At 41.1% G+C, this 16,762-nt stretch overlaps 1 non-coding gene across 1 annotated transcript in view; it reads right to left on the reverse strand.

Moving 5' to 3' along the window:
- LOC103743074 overlaps positions 1–16,762 on the reverse strand; it is a 51,720-nt gene that overhangs the window by 28,615 nt on the left and 6,343 nt on the right. The window contains exons 2-3 of the transcript XR_001872711.2: positions 5,532–5,608; positions 1,572–1,771 (exon numbers count right to left, since the gene is read on the reverse strand). This is a non-coding gene — a transcript (uncharacterized LOC103743074). The remainder of the gene's footprint in view (positions 1–1,571; positions 1,772–5,531; positions 5,609–16,762) is intronic.

Consider the following 16,762-nt stretch of genomic DNA (forward strand, 5'->3'; position numbering starts at 1 on the left):
GGGGGGGGTCTTTTTGAGATAGGGTCTCCCGGTAGCCCCAACTGCCTGGCACTCACTATGTAGACCAGGCTGACCTTGATCTCACAGAGATCTGCCTGCCTCTGCCTCCAGAGCACTGGGACTCAGGGTATGTACCATCACATCCTGCTTCTGTCACTACTTTTGATTAATAGGATTTAAACAAGGAAAATCTCTCAGAACTCTAAGGCCCTAAATCCAGATGTGAGTTACCATAGAAAAGCCAAAAGAGAGACTAAAGTGCAGCAATAAATTATAGGTACAGATTTTTTTTTTTTTGAGACAAGTAACCCCAACTGGCCTAGAACTCACTATGCAGATCAAGCTGGTCTTGAACTCACAGAGATTCACCTAGCTCTGCATTCAGAGTGCTGAGATCAAAGGCATATACTACCATGCCCGGCTACAGATTCAGGTTTTTATGCTAAACTCTCAGGATTCTTATCTGGGACATGCTGCTTCTTGCTGAGTGACCTTGGACAAATTGTGACTCTGTCCCTCAATTATCTCACAGTAAAATGGGAACAAACTCACAGGATTGTTGCAAGGATTAAATGTTAATGTACATAAAGTTCTTAGGAAACTACTTAATATAGGATAAACACACTATTTTAAAGCTAACAGCTATGAGAGCAGCTATTCTATAAACCAAAGGGTTATAAAAGTCACAAGACATGTATGTAGCACAATGCTTCTCAAGAAATTTTATTTATTTTCTTATATTTTACTTATTGTTTTTATTTTATGTGTATGAGTGTATTGCCTGCATGTAGATAGGTGCGCCCATGTCCTGCAATGCCTGCAGAGTTCAGAAGGCAGTGTTGGATTCCCTGGAACTGGACAGACAATTGTTAGCGCCATGTGGGTGCTGGGAATTGAACCCGGGTCCTCTGTAAGGACAGTCATTGCTCTTAACTGCTGAGTCATCTCTCCAGCCCCAAGATGTTTTATTTTTAATTCTGCACTGATTGATACTTTCTGTAAAAGTTACATGCTTAACTGTCATAGGAGTGTCAAATAGCTCTTCAAGGTAAGCATTTACTCTCACTTTCTTCAGTTCTCATTAAGAGTAAGAGTTCAGTTCTCATTAAGAGTAAGAGTTCACTGTCTGTGAATGAACTACTTTCTTTGAGTAGCACTGTTCTAGCATACAGGAAGGACAGAAAACAACTGCAATCTCAACCAGCAGGTTAGTCAGAATTAGGAAAGAGTAAAGAAAACCAACCCCAAAGGAAAGGCAAGAGAATGACTTCAGGGTCAACAAGCTGAAAAATACAATAACCCCAACAAGCTGCACCTGAAAAACAAAACTAGCTACTACAGGATTTCCCTATCAGTACGCTAAGAGATGGCCTCTAAAGAACATGTTGGCCAGGAAGTCACCCTTCTAGAGGAAACAAGAGACATGAAGAAAGAAAGCAGAACTGACTCAGGCCTCTTGAGTGTGAAGCCATTCTGAGCCATCAGCACCAAACAATCAATCACAAAGGCCAGTTTCCACTGCATGTTTTCTTTGGTGGTGTGAGACTGCACACATATTCACAGACACTTACCTGTGGTCTTAGGAGGCTCTTGAGGTCCACCCTGCCAGCCGTACTGTGGGTATCCTTGATAGGGGTACCCCTGAGGAGGTGGGTAGGGTCCCCCCATTGGCCCCATTGGTTGTTGTGGATAAGGTGGGTATGGGGCCGTTGGGCCCGGGCCTGGATATGGTGGTGGGTTCTCCGGATTCATGAGGAACCTGGCAAGGCACCTAAGAGACAAAAAGAATGAAAATTATTGCTTAAACTTATGGAAATCATCAGGAAAAAAAATCTAACTAATGAGATCATTACAAAATGATATAGGTGCCTCAAGATTAGAAAACCTCTAGCCTTGTCCATCTTCATTTATTCTCATCATAACCACAACTGACCATTATCTTACATATCTGCTTATTTTCCTTTTGTCTCCCTTACTAAATAGTAGGCTGTGACAATGGATCAAGTCAGTTTTGGATCACCACCATGTCCTTAGAGGCTTGCCTAGTGCCTGTACAGGGTAGTAAATGAGTTACAAGATTTTTTTTTTTTTTTTTGTCTTTTTGAGACAGGGTCTCCCTGTAGTCCCAGCTGTCTTGGAACTCACTATGTAGACCAAGCTGTCCTCCTGCCTCTGCCTCCCGAGTGCTGGGATTAAAGGCGTGTGCCACCATGCCCGGCAATATTTTGTTTTTAAATTAACTGAAATGTACAAGTATGGTTGGACTGCCTTGTGATAGCAGAAAATCTAATACTATTAACTATCAAAAAGATCACTAGAAGCTGACCCATTACTAGAAAACCTTCTAATAAACAGAGTTAGGGGACAGTGGTGTCTAACAGGCAGCACTGCTAGCAGTGACCAGACAGTGTTTCTGCCTTGGGCACTAAGATATGGTTGTTCTTTCCAGACTCACTGCCCTTAGCAGTTGAACTGTCTATGGAGAATGCTGAGCAAAAATTTCCTCTATGCTTCTAGGCTCCCAAGACTCTGGAGGACCCACCAGGAATCCTCACTTGAGTTTGCTTCCCATCACCCAAGCCTATTAAATATTCTTTTAACTGGACTTGAGGCTTTGAGGTCAACATATTGCTTCCATCATCTCTGTAATCTCTACAGTGCCTGGCACAGCAACTTCCAGATTAAAAGCAAACAAATCATTACTGGTGAACAAATTACACTGTACATGAGTCACACAACATGGCATCTGCCATAATGTCCTACCTTATACTCTTGTTCCCTTATCTCCTATACTGATATTTCACTTTTTACCTATTTGAATATCTTCTAACTTCAATTAAATAGTAGGAAAGAGTCTAACAATTACCAGTTAGTAATTTCCCTATTAATTCTTCTTTAGAACATCATGTAATCAATAATTTCCTAAGTGATTTTATGAAAGCCAGAATGGTCATAAGGTCCCCTACAGATTATGGATTAAAGCTATAATGAGTTTTGCTGGTTACACATATAACTTCATTATTCTCCTTTCCTAATAGTAGTCAGATTCCCAGTTAGGCATCATCCACTCTTCCTGTAGCTCATACACTCCAAGAAAAGCCCATCTCATCCCATCTCAAACTGCCTAAACCAGTAAAGGTTGGCATCTCTCCTTTTCACCACAACTGATTCAAGGAATCCAGTACTGAGCCAATCACAAATGTCACCCTTGGCCACTAGGACTGGTTCTGAAATGGTTCAACTAGTAAAAAGCTCTCCTCTTACCTAAGCTCCCATTCTCCTTAACATAAGCACACAAAGTCTATGAAAGAGTGCTAAAAATTGCTACTAAACAATCTGCAACTCTGTCAACCCTAAGATGAAGTGGACACTTCAAAAAAGGCAGCATAAAGAGAAAGAAGTAGAATTCCAGCTTATTTTATAACAGCCCATAAATCAAAGCCTTAAGCCTGGCCTAACCCAACTGCTTCTACAGTTTCTAGTCCTGGGAACCAACAGTAAAGGGTAAGCTAACAAGCAGTGAGATTTCACCAAACATATATTTAGGTAGGGCCAACTCACTGGGCTAAGTAGTTAGGAGTAAGTACAAATGTGGCTCAAGCTCTCCCCTTAGGCAAATGATAGAAAAGACAAACAAAAAGACTGCTAAAGTAATGGCTTAAACTCAGCAGAAGATGTGGGGGTAGAGGGAAAGTCCCTTAAAGGAGGAAATTATAAATTGAAACTATAATATGGAATCAGAAGGGTCTTTATTTTACCACATCTGCATTGGGTCCCCTGTTTTAAAGACTGTTATATTTCCGGGATCTAACAGGGACTCAAAAAAAACAGAAGGGCTGGGGAGATTGGCTCGGTGGGTAAAGTCCTTGTTGCACAGGGTGGGGACCTGAGTTAGAATACCCAGAACCTATGTAAAGCCAGGCTCTACAGAACATGTGTGTGTCTGTAATCCCATATAAACAGCACTGAAAAATAAAAGAGAGACCCTGTTTCAAACAAAGTAAAAAGTAAGGACCAATACCCAAGGTTGCCCTCCATATACACATCATGGCAAGTACACATATATAAACACTCACACACATACACACAAACAAAAAAAATTCTTTAACCCCTGTTCTTTGGCCTCTGGTATAGTTCAACGGGCATCACATCCTAATCTAGGAAGCCTTTCCCACCATGACTAATACTACATGCATCATCTGAATATAGACATAGGTAAATGCTGGTTACTTGTATATTTTGTCTCTTCTCCCCTACCTGGAAGGCTGTGGAAAAACTAGTGTACCCTTGTTAATTCAGTGATCAGTCTCATTAACCCTTATATGGCCACTCCATATTTATTTTTAAATCACACAAGTAGAACACAGCCAGCCATCGTAGCTACTCTGTCTTGAAATTCAGTGTGTAACCTAATTTCATTAAAACTAGTTTAACTTGATCAGCCCAACAAGCCTGTGTAGTAATGACCATTCTCATTCTAGGCAAAGCTTCGACTATTTTTCTTTGGATACTATTCTAAGAACAGTGAGCAGTGAAGAGGAAAAAAGAATGAAGAATGCAGAACTACAACCTCACACCTCTGTATTCCATGGCTTTTCTTGACCCATTTGTTTGCTTTGGTTCCTCACCATCCTCTATAGTCCTGGGGCCCTCAAAATACTCTTCTAAGTATATGCATCTTTCCTCTGTCCCCTCAATCATGTTTTACCCTCATACTTTTATAAGTATGTACCTTTCTCCCATTGTCCAAGGAATAACACGTCTAAAGGGGAAAAGTCCAATTTGTTATTCACAGAGGCCACCTACCTACAAATAGCATAAGCCCTGCAACCATGAATAGCTCACCACCCCCATACACTCCTGCATCCCCCAGACAGTCATTTGGTCTATTTTCAGTTTCTTCTAAATGGGGTGGGGGTAAGGGGGAACCACAGTAAGACAACAGTAAAAGCCACACAAAGAGAATCTGAACTAAATCAAGATCCTGGACCTGGAATTTGAAAAGCAGGACTTCACCCAGTGCAAATCAACTGTAGTACAGCTAGTAAAACAAAACAAAACAAAAAGTGAAAAAGATTACCTAACACAGACACATCTGTTACAAACCACACTGCATAATGAAAGTACAAATGAGTTTTAAATTTAAGGTGTGATACTGAACTTTGTAACATACCCAATTTCTCTACTATATTTGGTCAGGTAAAACACAGCCTTACTAACAGGGAGTGTTGCATTAAAGATCAAGTGTAAACAGAATGGAGCATTAAAGACAAATGAGAGCTTCAAAAGGGAGAGCTGAAAGGGTCCAGCAGTCAGGATCCATTAATAGACTATACTGTCCACTGCTATCCAACTATCTCATTCAAGATACCCTCAAGAATCACAGGATTAGTAGTCCTTCACCGGTACAGCCCTGAGAAGGACAGAAGTTATTTGCAAAAGTGGTCCATGGAAATAAGACACTAGAAGACCTCATCAAAATAGATATTTAAGAAATAAAAAAAAAAAATGACCCTGAAGAACATTATTACCTTATAATCTACCTGGCAGCTGCTGGCATTGCTTCTGCAGGCAGGATGATGGATAAGTTTCCAGGAAACGGAACAATCTTAAACATAAAATCAGATACTGATACTTGAGAAAACAAGGAAATGGCTTATCCAATCAACGACATGAACTTCTGGCTTTTTATTGCCTCATATGTAAATGAATGGACAAAAATTATCAGACATTGTAGGGAAAGCATTCAACTTAAAAGACCAAAATAGCTGGGCATGGTGGCGCAGGCCTTTAATCCCAGCACTTGGGAGGCAGAGGCAGGCAGATCTCTCTGAGTTCAAGGCCAGCCTGGTCTACATAGTGAGTTCCAGGACAGCTGGGAAAAAAAAAAAAAAAAGACCAAAATAGGGGCTGGGGAGATGGTTCAGTGGTTAAGTGCACTGGCTGCTCTTCCAAAGGACCTGGGTTCAGTTCCCAGGACCCACATAACAGCTAACAACCATCCATAACTCCAGCTCCAGGGATATGACGCCCTCTTCTGGCCTCACCAGGCATTTCATGACATGGATGCACTTACACACATACAGGCAAAAACACTCATACACATAAAAATAAATCCAAAAAAAAATTTTTTTAAGCCCAAAATAGGCACTGGCAAGATGGCTCAGTGGGTAAAGGAACTTCCTTCAAATCTGATGTCTCAAATTCTATCCTCAGAACCCACATGATAGAAGGAAAGAACCAACTCCCACAAGTTGTCCTCTTACTTCTACACACACACATTGTGGCATGTGTGCACATACAAACACACACACACAATAAGTAAATGAAAAAAAAAAGAGAAAAAAATAAAGTAGGAAAAAGAAAACATAAATATCTAAAAAAAAGAAGTTAAATTATGGGATATCTATATATTAGTTGTGGGGTTTGTCTATTGGTAGGCTTTGTTTTAATTTTTCTTTGTGTGTATGTGTATAGGTGTGGTGCTGAAGATTGAACCCAAGGACTCATACAAGCTAGGCACGTGCTCTGATACTGATCTACACCTTCAGCCATTAGTTTTTTAAATAATGGTATATTCATACAGAAATAAAAGAGACTGCCTAGTAATAATAAAGTACTATTACTATACCAACATGGGTAAATCCCAGAGACAGATGAACAAAAGTAGTCAGACTCAACCTTCTTCATTGATACTCTATAATTCCATTTATATGTGGTGCAAGAACAGTCAAGACAATCTAGGGACACTTAGGGAGACACAGAAAGGAACCTTCAGGCATGGCAGAAAAAGCCTATGTCTTGAGCTGAGACATGCTTACATAAAAATGTATGAATTTACTGCGTTGAAGAGTTAAGGTTTTCATATTCTAGGTTGTAAAGCAAGGAAATTCTATTTAGCTACACGTAAAAAATCCACAGTGGCCAGGCGAGGTGGTGGACGCCTTTAATCCCAGCAGAGGCAGAGGCAGGGGAATCTCTGTGAGTTCAAGGCCAGCCTAGTCTACATAGCGAGTTCCAGGTCAGCTGGGGCTACAGGGAGACCCTGTCTCAGGAAAAAAAAAAAAAAAATCGTGATTTGCCTAGGGTGCTGAAATTATGGGCAATAGGCAATTTTGTTTTTTATTATTTATACTTGTCTGTTGCTAAAATTTAAAGTTTTTCCCTAATGCTTTTTGAATGTTTATGCTGCCCACTCCTTTTTAATGGCTCCCTCACCTCTTAATACCTTACCCACTTTTGATACACCAGATTTCCTTCCTATTACTAATCTTCCCCTTACTAACAATCTATTCCACATCTGTTCTTTACTGCTTTTGCTGTGACTCTGGTAGATGTGACTCTTTTCTCAGAACTGAGAAGATATCTGGCTGGAAATAAGACACAGAGTAAAAAAAAAACAGTTCTTGTGGTTACATGGATATTTCCCCACCTTTGATTCTTATTATTAAAGCCTGAAGTCTGATACTTCTATCCTTAAATATCTTTCTTGGCAACTTTTAAAATCGTCTTTAGCTGGGTGTGTTGGTGCATGCCTTTAATCCCAGCACTCAGGAGGCAGAGGCAGGGATCCTTGTGAGTTCAAGGCCAGCCCGGTCTACAGAGTGAGTTCAGGTCAGCTGGGACTACAGGGAGACCCTGTCTCAAAAAAAAAAAAAAAAAAAAAAAAAAAAAATCGTCTTTAAAGTTTAAAAACATGAGAACAGATCTGAACCTAAAGATCTCCAACTCTTTTAGCTGCCCTTTTAACAGGACTTTTGTAAATAGATTATCTTATATTCTAGGTCTCAGTTTTTCTTGAATCCTTACCCATAATTTTGTGTGTAGACTGTTGGGCTTAATAACTCTAGAATAACCAGTTTTATGCAATCATCTATCTCTGGTTTAGTTTTCATTGCACAGTAGTATTGTCATGTTACCTAATTCCATTCACTTGTGTCATTTATTCAGTCCATGAAAACTGCCTGGAACATCAACTATAACTCTGCATTAGTGGTTCCTGCACTACCGAGACAGTGCCTCTTCAGATTACAGAGACAGACAGACAGTAACAGCAATTACGAAACCAACCTATGATATGGGAAGCAGAATATTGTGAGGGCAAAAGCAGATGAGCAGACAGGAAGTTCAAACTTCTGAGCAGAAGTGATAATCATATTGAGAGTGAGCCGGTTAGTTTTGCCAACTTGACACAAACTAGTCACCCAGGAAGAGGGAACTTCAACTGAGGAACTGACTGAGGAATTGACTCCATAAGACAGGCCTGTGGCCATGTCTGTGAGGCATTTTCTTAACTGCTAATTAATGTAGGAGGGCCCAGACCATGGTGGGCCTGGGCTGTATAAGAAAGGCAGCTGAACAAACCGGGGGGGGGAAAGCAAGCCAATAAACAGTAATTCCTCAGTGGTCTCTGCTTCAGGCCCTGCCTCCAGGTTCCTCCCTTGTCCTGCTCTGACATTCCTCAATGTTGAATGCTGGACTGTAACCCGGAAAGGTCAGCCTTTATAAACCCTTTCCTCTTCAAGTTGTTTTTGGTCAGAGTCTTTTTTTTTTTTTTTCCTGGAGCTGAGGACTGAACCCAGGGCTTTGAGCTTGCTAGGCAAGCGCTCTACCACTGAGCTAAATCCCCAACCCTGGTCAGAGTCTTTTATCACAACAACAGAAATCAAACTGGGATAAGGAGCCAAGTACAGACAGAAATTTCAGTTACTCCAATTTCACACTTCAGTCTCAGGCAACAATCTAAGAAATCTCAGAGAAAGAACAAAGTACGTTTCAGAGATAGAACACGTTCACTGTGGCCAAAGCCTGCTGTATAAAATGAGGCTAAAAGTCAGCACACCCTTGCTAAGAGTAGACTCTCTGGATCCTTCTTCAGTTAGGGTTTTTTTTTTTTTTTTGGTCTTTTTGAGACAGGGTCTCCCTGCAGCCCTGGCTGGCCTGGAATTCGCTTTGTAGACCAGGCTAGCCTTGAACTCACAGAGATCCACCTGCCTCTGCCTCAGCCTCTCAAGTGCTGGGACTAAAGGCATGGGACTGGGCCCAAAGACAGTGTCTCACTATATAGCCTGGCTGGCTTGGAGCTTTCTATATAGACCAGGTGTGTATACCAAGCCCTACCTCTCTACTGTTTTTAAAAGAAATCTTGTAACTTTATTTACATTTGTCTGCCAGATATCACCAGCCAACGTAATTATTTACTTAATTCTATTTATGAAACACCTACTAAATGTCAGGCCCAGAGCTGAGCAATCAAGAAAAAGAACACTAACATTAGTTTAGGCTTTGTGGGAAAATTGAAAATAAAAATAAAATGATCTTTTCCATTAGTTTATTATTGTATTAAATGGAAAATCTGGAAGTTCTTCATATTTCAAAGCTATGTGAAGAGTTTGGCTATACAAAAACTGGACAAAACTCACTTCAAGAAGTCCAGAGGACACCACAAAGTTATACAATGTTACTGAAACTAGGGTACCCTAGAACAAGTCAGGAAAGACATGCCAAACAAGTGAATGTACACTGAGCAGAGGGAAACACAGCCGTCTCAAATTCAAAGCCCAAAGTCCCAAGCACATGCATTTCAGAACTGCAGGCCTTCACCTTGGAAGTACTCCTGATATGGAGAATGGAACACAGGGAGCTAGAGCAGGGATTCACAAAGATGGTGGTACTGCTCCCAGTAGCAGCACACCCATAGTCCTCTGGTCCTTAGCATAACATGCGTAAGTCCTCTCATTTTATAACTTGCTCACCATTTCTAACATATTTTGCTGTATACAGCCATTTCCTAAATTTTGTTTTAGGGATAGACTGGAAAATGTCAACCTGCACTGGTATTCACTTGTCCAAATCCTGATTCTGGTATCAATCCCCCAAAATATTTCTAGCCATCCCCTACCTTGTGCATAATCTTATGCTTATCAGAGTTTCACCAGTATCTGAGCTAACCTCATCTAATCAACGAATGAATAAATAGTAGAGTATGTCTTCCATAGACATCTTGGCTTGTAGCTTTAGAATACCCTCTCTGTGCACATAACACACAGCTCAGATAGGGGACTTAACAAAATCATCAAAGTACACATAGTGAGTGTCTATCTCTGGAGACCTCAGAAATAGTCTTATTTTCAGTTCTCACAGAGAATATTTAATGTAAAAGCTTTGTCACTTTTGAAGTACAGACCTGGAGGCTGAAGAGACGACTTAGTGGTTAAGAGAGTGTACTACTTTTCCAGAGGACTTAAGTTCAGTTCCCAGCACCCATATAAGGCAGCGCACGACTGCCCATTACTCTAGCTCCAGAGGATCCAACACCCTCTTCTGGCCTCCATGGGCACTGCATACACATGCACATATCTATACATAAACACATACATATAATTTAAAGTAATAAAAAATAAGCTGGGTGTGGTAGCAACACTCCTTTAATTCCAGCACTCAGGACGTGGAGGAAGATGAATCTCTGTGAAATAGAGATTGGTGTACATAGTTGAGTTCCAGGTCAGCTTGGGCTAAAGGAATACCCTGTCTCAAAATAAATAAATAAATATATATAAATAATAAAAATAAATCTTTAAAACACAGACCTGTAATCAAAACACACTCACGAGGTTGAGATAGGAGGATCCAAAGTTCAAGGCCAGCCTGGGCTACCTAAGGAGAGCATGTCTCAAACAGTAACAAACAAAATATGCATTGCTTTTATAACAGTGTACACGAAACTAAAAATATAACTAGTAACTAATGCTAACGTTATTCAGGAAACAGCTTGAAGTCACTACCCGAACATTAAGATAACACAATGATGTATTAAGCATTAACTTGCCCTGATAGATCAGATTAGGAATAGCAAACCTGAAAAGTCATATATACATCAATTATCCACTATAGTTCAAAATTATTTGCAAATATGGCTGTAGCAAATCAATCTTGCCTACAACATTAAATTTGTTATGTATACTTGTGTTCTTTCAGATTTTGAAAATATTTTAAGGGAATTCAAAGAAATTTCTCTTCCACAGCTAACCCATTATCTACCAAAATTTTAACTTTTTTCTCTATATATCTTTTAATAAATTTTTGTGCATTTCATACAATACATCTTAATCATATTTGTACCCTCTCCCCTATCTGCCGCACTCCATAGCCTGCCCATTAGATTTTTATCACATATGTTAAGGCCTGTCAAGCCAAGTTTGTGTCCAGATATCCCTCAGTGTGAGTCAGTTCATCCACTCAAGACTGTTCAGCCTATCTAGCGTCACTCTTTTAAAGAAGATCAGCTCTCTTGGGGCTGGAGAGATGGCTCAGCAGTTAAGAGCACTGACTGCTCTTTCAGAGGACTGGGTTTGATTCCCAGCACCCACATGGCAGCTACGAACCATCCTTAACTCCAGTTCCAGGGGAATACAAAGCCCTCTTCCAACCTCTGTGGCACTGCATGACATGCATGCACTCACACACACGCAGGGAATACACTCATACACATAAAATAAAAACAATAAATAAAATATTTTTTTTTTTAAAAAGATCAACTTTCCATCACCCAGCAGTGATCAGCTCCCAATAGTTCCTCAGCTACGCAAGTTGGGACCTCCTGCTGTTTCCCCAATTCTATGCTGGGTTTTTGTCTGATTGTTTACTGGGCTCTTGTACAAGCTATTACCACTGCTGTGAGTTCATATAAAGACCTTTACAAAGCCTGGAAGACTGTTTCTTGTTTTATTTTATTATTATTGTGTATGTGGTGTGGGTTGGGTGGGCATGTGCTTCTGTGGCACACATATGGAGGTCATGCATGGAGACAGTTCTTTCTTTCCACCTTTACACAGATTCCACGGATTGAACTCAGATCATCACACTTCAACTGCTGAGCCATCTTGCTGGCCCCGCTAAAATCTTTTCAAATAAAGCCTTCTAAAAATAACCTCTGGCTCATCAGGCATGGTGACACACACCTTGGATCTCAGCACTTGGGAGGCACAGGCAGGCCAATCTCTGTGAGTCTGAAGCCCGTCTGGTCTACATAATGAATTCTAGGCCAACCAGGGATACGTAGTGAGATCCTGTCTCAACAAAACAAAAAACCAAAGAACCTCTGACTTGGTCCAGGGCCTGTTGCTGCTCTGAAAGATATAACATTTACTTGTTTTTAAAGCCTTGGAAAAAAATCATTAATATCTGAAAATATCAATGACTAAAATGGCCTACCCTTAGCCACCCAGACAGTAGTGACTCACTTCCCTAATGTTTAGAGGAAACATTCTTTCTTTTTACAAGGGTTCATCCTCTCTTCTTATAAAGTCTTCAATAAGAATTCTTTGTCCCCTCCTCCTTCCTTTTTGACATCATCTCCCTATGTAGTTTAGACTGGCCTCAAACTTGAGATCCTCCTGCCTCAGCCTCCCAAGTGCTAGGATTACAAGTGTTTGTTGCCATGCCCAGGTTACATTTCAAGTTCTATCCCAAATAAACGAAGTTTATCCTTTGAACTAGCAGCTCTACCTTTAGGAGTTCATCCTACAGATACACAGGTACACCTGAACACCAAAAGTCCAAAACTTTATACACATGGGATATTGTAGTGTATTTATAATAGTTATACAACATACACAAAGGACATACGACACCCTAAAAATCCATCACCATATGAAGACTAAATAAACCTAGGTACTTCCAAACCAGGGAACTAACATGGCTATCTGAGACCCTTCAAAAGAATGAGACAATTACATAGGCCAATATGGTTTAAAAAAAAAAAAAAATTAGGGGCTGGAGAGATGACTCAGCAGTTAAGAGCACTGATCAGTTTTGTACCAGATCCAGGTTCAATTCCCAACACCCACATGGCGGCTACAAACCATCCTTGACTCCATTTCCAGAGGAATCCGATGGCCTCTTCTGACCTCCACGGCATTGCACGACATGGGTGCACTCACATACATGCAGGCAATACACTCACACACATAAAATAAAAATTATATATATAAAATATAAAAAAAGAAAAAAATATCAATCTGCAGCACAGTGTATTCACTTAGCCCATTTCAATTTAAAAATAAAGTTCTAGTGGGAACAGCCTGTAATCCTAGCACTTGGGGTGGTCTAGGCAGGAAGATCACAAGTTCAAGATCAGTCTGTGCTGCATAGTGAAACCCAAATCAACCTGGCTACTTGGCAAGATCTTGTCTCAAAACATAGAACAAAAATAAAATTTAAAATTTCTATTTTGTATTAGTTCAAATATCTACTCAAAAATTATACATACAATATCTCTACATGAGTCCATGTATATAGCTGAAAACTACATAACAAGAAACAGTGTCAGACAGGAGAAACCTCCCTTTGAGTTGTTGGCCAGGGTAGTCTAAGAGACTCCCCAAGTTACCCAGGCTATTACCACAGCCCTTGATAGCCTCCCAGAACTTGAAGGTAAGGTCCTATTGCTGAAGATGAGACATACTTCAGACGCAGGAACCTGGAGCAACAGCATTGGAACTGACCTGGAAGCCTCCTCCCTGAAGGCTAGCTCTCATAGTTTTGGAGAACACTATGCAAGCTGCTAAGGGAGAACATCAATCAAAGGTCCAACCCTAGCTTTAAGGCCTAATCACCACAACAATGACTGGAACAGCAAACTATATTAGGGCAGTAGTGGCACTTTTATCTTGGGGGTAAATCAACAGCTACCTAATTAGATCTAAAGCCTGCTCAATGAGTGGGAACTCATATGTGGTACTGTAAACACAGCCAAAGACACATGGCTGGAGAGGTCATATATCTTAGAGAAAACCTCAAGGCTGTCACATCCCTAAACAAATGTTAATTTCTTACTATGTGCTAAACTTGGATGCTTATATTTACAGACAAGTATGCCAGTCACCATTCATCAAAGAAGCTTCTTTTGCAAAAGATAGAGACTATTACAGAATTCCACAACTGGTCACTTGTAGAGATTAAGTGTCTGTGAAATGCCCAACCCTAAGTGACACATCTACAATGGAACCTCTACACCTAAGACTTATGGAACACAGTGGAACAAGGGGTAGAGAGAATATTAATTCCTCACCTATCAACTAAGCTCCTTTATGCAACAGAGGGCAATGAACCCAGAGCTCAAGGACCACTGCGGAAGAGGGTGTGGAAAGATTTTAAGAATTAGGGGAGGATGTGCATGACATTATGGAAAGAGTCTCACAGGCACCTGGAACTTCGCTCATATGACCCTACAGCAATGGTGACAGCATGTATAAGACCCAGGCAAACTCAAGCAAATAAAAACCTAGCATAGAACTGTGGAAATGGGCAGCAGACCCCAGTCTTAGCCAAAGAACTACTGGGAAGCTGATTACTACTGGGTGAGGAAGAGCTGATTTTTTTTTTTTTTCCTTTAAAGTCTTTTTCAGACAGGGTCTCTTTGTAGCCCCAGCTAGCCTGGAACTTGCTATGAAGACCAGGTTGGCCTTGAACTCACAGAGATCCACCTGCCTCTTCCTCCCAAGGAACTGATCTTCTTTAAGAGAGTGACTCTAGGTAGGCTGACTAGACCAGTGGATGAACTTGTACTGAGGGACATCAGGAGACACTAACTTGACTTGATAGGTGTTAACATAAATGACAGAATCCATGAAACTCAGTGGGGGTAGGGAGGTTATGGGAGAATGCGGGTGGGAAAGGGGGTATAAAGAAGACTAAGATGTTGTGTATGAAATACACAAAAATTCAATAAAAGAAAAAAACTTTTTTTTTTGTCTGAGACAGGATCTCCCTGTAGTCCCAGCTGACCTGAACTCACTTTGTAGACCAGGCTGGCCTTGAACTCAAAAAGATCCGCCTGCCTCTGCCTCCCAAGTGCTGGGACTAAAGGCATGCACCACCACGCCCGGCCCAATAAAAATATATTTTAAAAATAAAAACTTTAAGCCAGGCGTGGTGGTACACACCTGTAGTCTCAGCACTTTGGAGGCAGAGGCAGGTGGATCTCTGTGAGTTCAAGGCCAGCCTGTTCTACATAGTGAGTTCCAGGACAGCTGGGGCTGCAGGGAGACCCTGTTTCAAAAAGACAAAAAATTAAAAAAAAAAAAAACATTTTAAAGTTCTATTTCTAGACCCAAATAATGGCTATATTAATGAATATAATTTAAGTAAACTGTACATTTATGTTACACATTTTCTATATGTGTCATATGTAACAAATGTTAAAACTCTGCTCATTATCCCTGGATAAAAGCCCTATATGGCTTGTCACCAGGTATGGTGGCACAAGCTATTGATCCCAGTACTCGGGAGGCAGGGGCAGGCAGATCTTTATGAGTTCTCAGCTGGGGCTACAGGGAGACCCTGTCTCAAAAAAAGCCATATGACTTAGGGAAAAAAATTCATTTCTTAATTTATTGAGAAGGAAAGTATGCTTTTAGATGTTTCCCAACAACACAGAGAAGAGAATTTGTTCCAGTAACCACCTGGGAAAACTGGCTCCAAGGCAAGATCCATAGTTGCAAGCATTCTAGTGGTTCTAGGCCAACCTCATCAAGGACCTGCTCTAATCTTTACTGTGTTATAGCCTCTGCAAAAACCACAGGTTGCTTGAATGCTGGACTCCCTTTTGCCTTCAGCTTCTGCAAGGAGTCTTCCACAGCCCTTGTCTGACAAGAGCTACTGGCAAATCCACAGCCCTTCCCCACACTGCTGGGCCCTACCTGGAGCGCACAGGCTATCTAGCCTTACCCACTCAGCTCTGAGACTCAGGCCAGCAGCCAACCACTACCAACATCTGAAAGCCTATAGCTGCTCCTCAGGGGGAAAAAAAAAAAGACTGGGGCCTCTGAATCACATCTAGTCACAGGACAGCACTATAACTCTGGTACTTCAAACAAGTTAGCCCTCAAAGTGAGAAAATGAAGCCCATCAAGAGAAAGGATCAAAAGAGCGGGAAATAGAGAACAGAGGGAAGGGAAAAGGGAAGACAGCTGTTAACACAGAAAGTGAGTTAGGGAAATGAAAGGAGAGGTTAGAACATAGAGAAGGGAAGAACTCTGCTCCCTGCCAAGTTGAGAGGACCAGCTATAAAGAAAGGGTCAGGGCCATCCCTCCCAACAAGCAGACAAGGCCATTTCCCAGGCCAGGTCCCCCACTAGCACAGCCCCTGAAAGGCAGGGGCTCCTCCTAGAGCATTAGATTAGGCTTTGTGGGGAAGTTGAGATCTTGACCGCTTAAAAAAAAGGCCCCTACAGCTTAATGTGGAGCAATTTAAGCACTCCAGATTCCTGATGAATACCCACCCAAAAGGCCAGCTTTCCTGACCCTCAGAGGTAGTCACATCTTTATCAGCACAGCAGGTGGCTCTTAATGGACAACAGTGACTTTCAGGGAACACCTGCAGTACCACTAAGGCGAGGCCCCCTTGGAGATCAGATGATCCCAGCAGTTCCCCCTCCCCTCTTTCTTCAGTTCTCCTAAGACTAAAAAAAAAGTTTTTTTGCTATATCTTTATTTTATGTGTATGCATGTATTGTGTGCATGTATGCAAGTGCACCAGTGTCGTGCAGTGTCGGTGGAGGACAGAAAATGACATCAAATTCCCCAGAACTGCTATTAGCAGCCATGTGGGTGCTGTAAACTGAATCCAGGTCTTCTGCAAGAGAAATCAGTGCTCTTAACCCCTGAGCCCCTCTCCTAAGATTTTTAAAGGCATAAGCTTTATGGACAACAAAGACTAGAAAAAACACATGCTAGACTATAGTACTTTCTGTCACTAATA

This window comes from Nannospalax galili, unplaced genomic scaffold (genome assembly GCF_000622305.1).
Source record: "Nannospalax galili isolate Female #2095 unplaced genomic scaffold, S.galili_v1.0 scaffold760, whole genome shotgun sequence".
NCBI lineage: Eukaryota > Metazoa > Chordata > Mammalia > Rodentia > Spalacidae > Nannospalax > Nannospalax galili.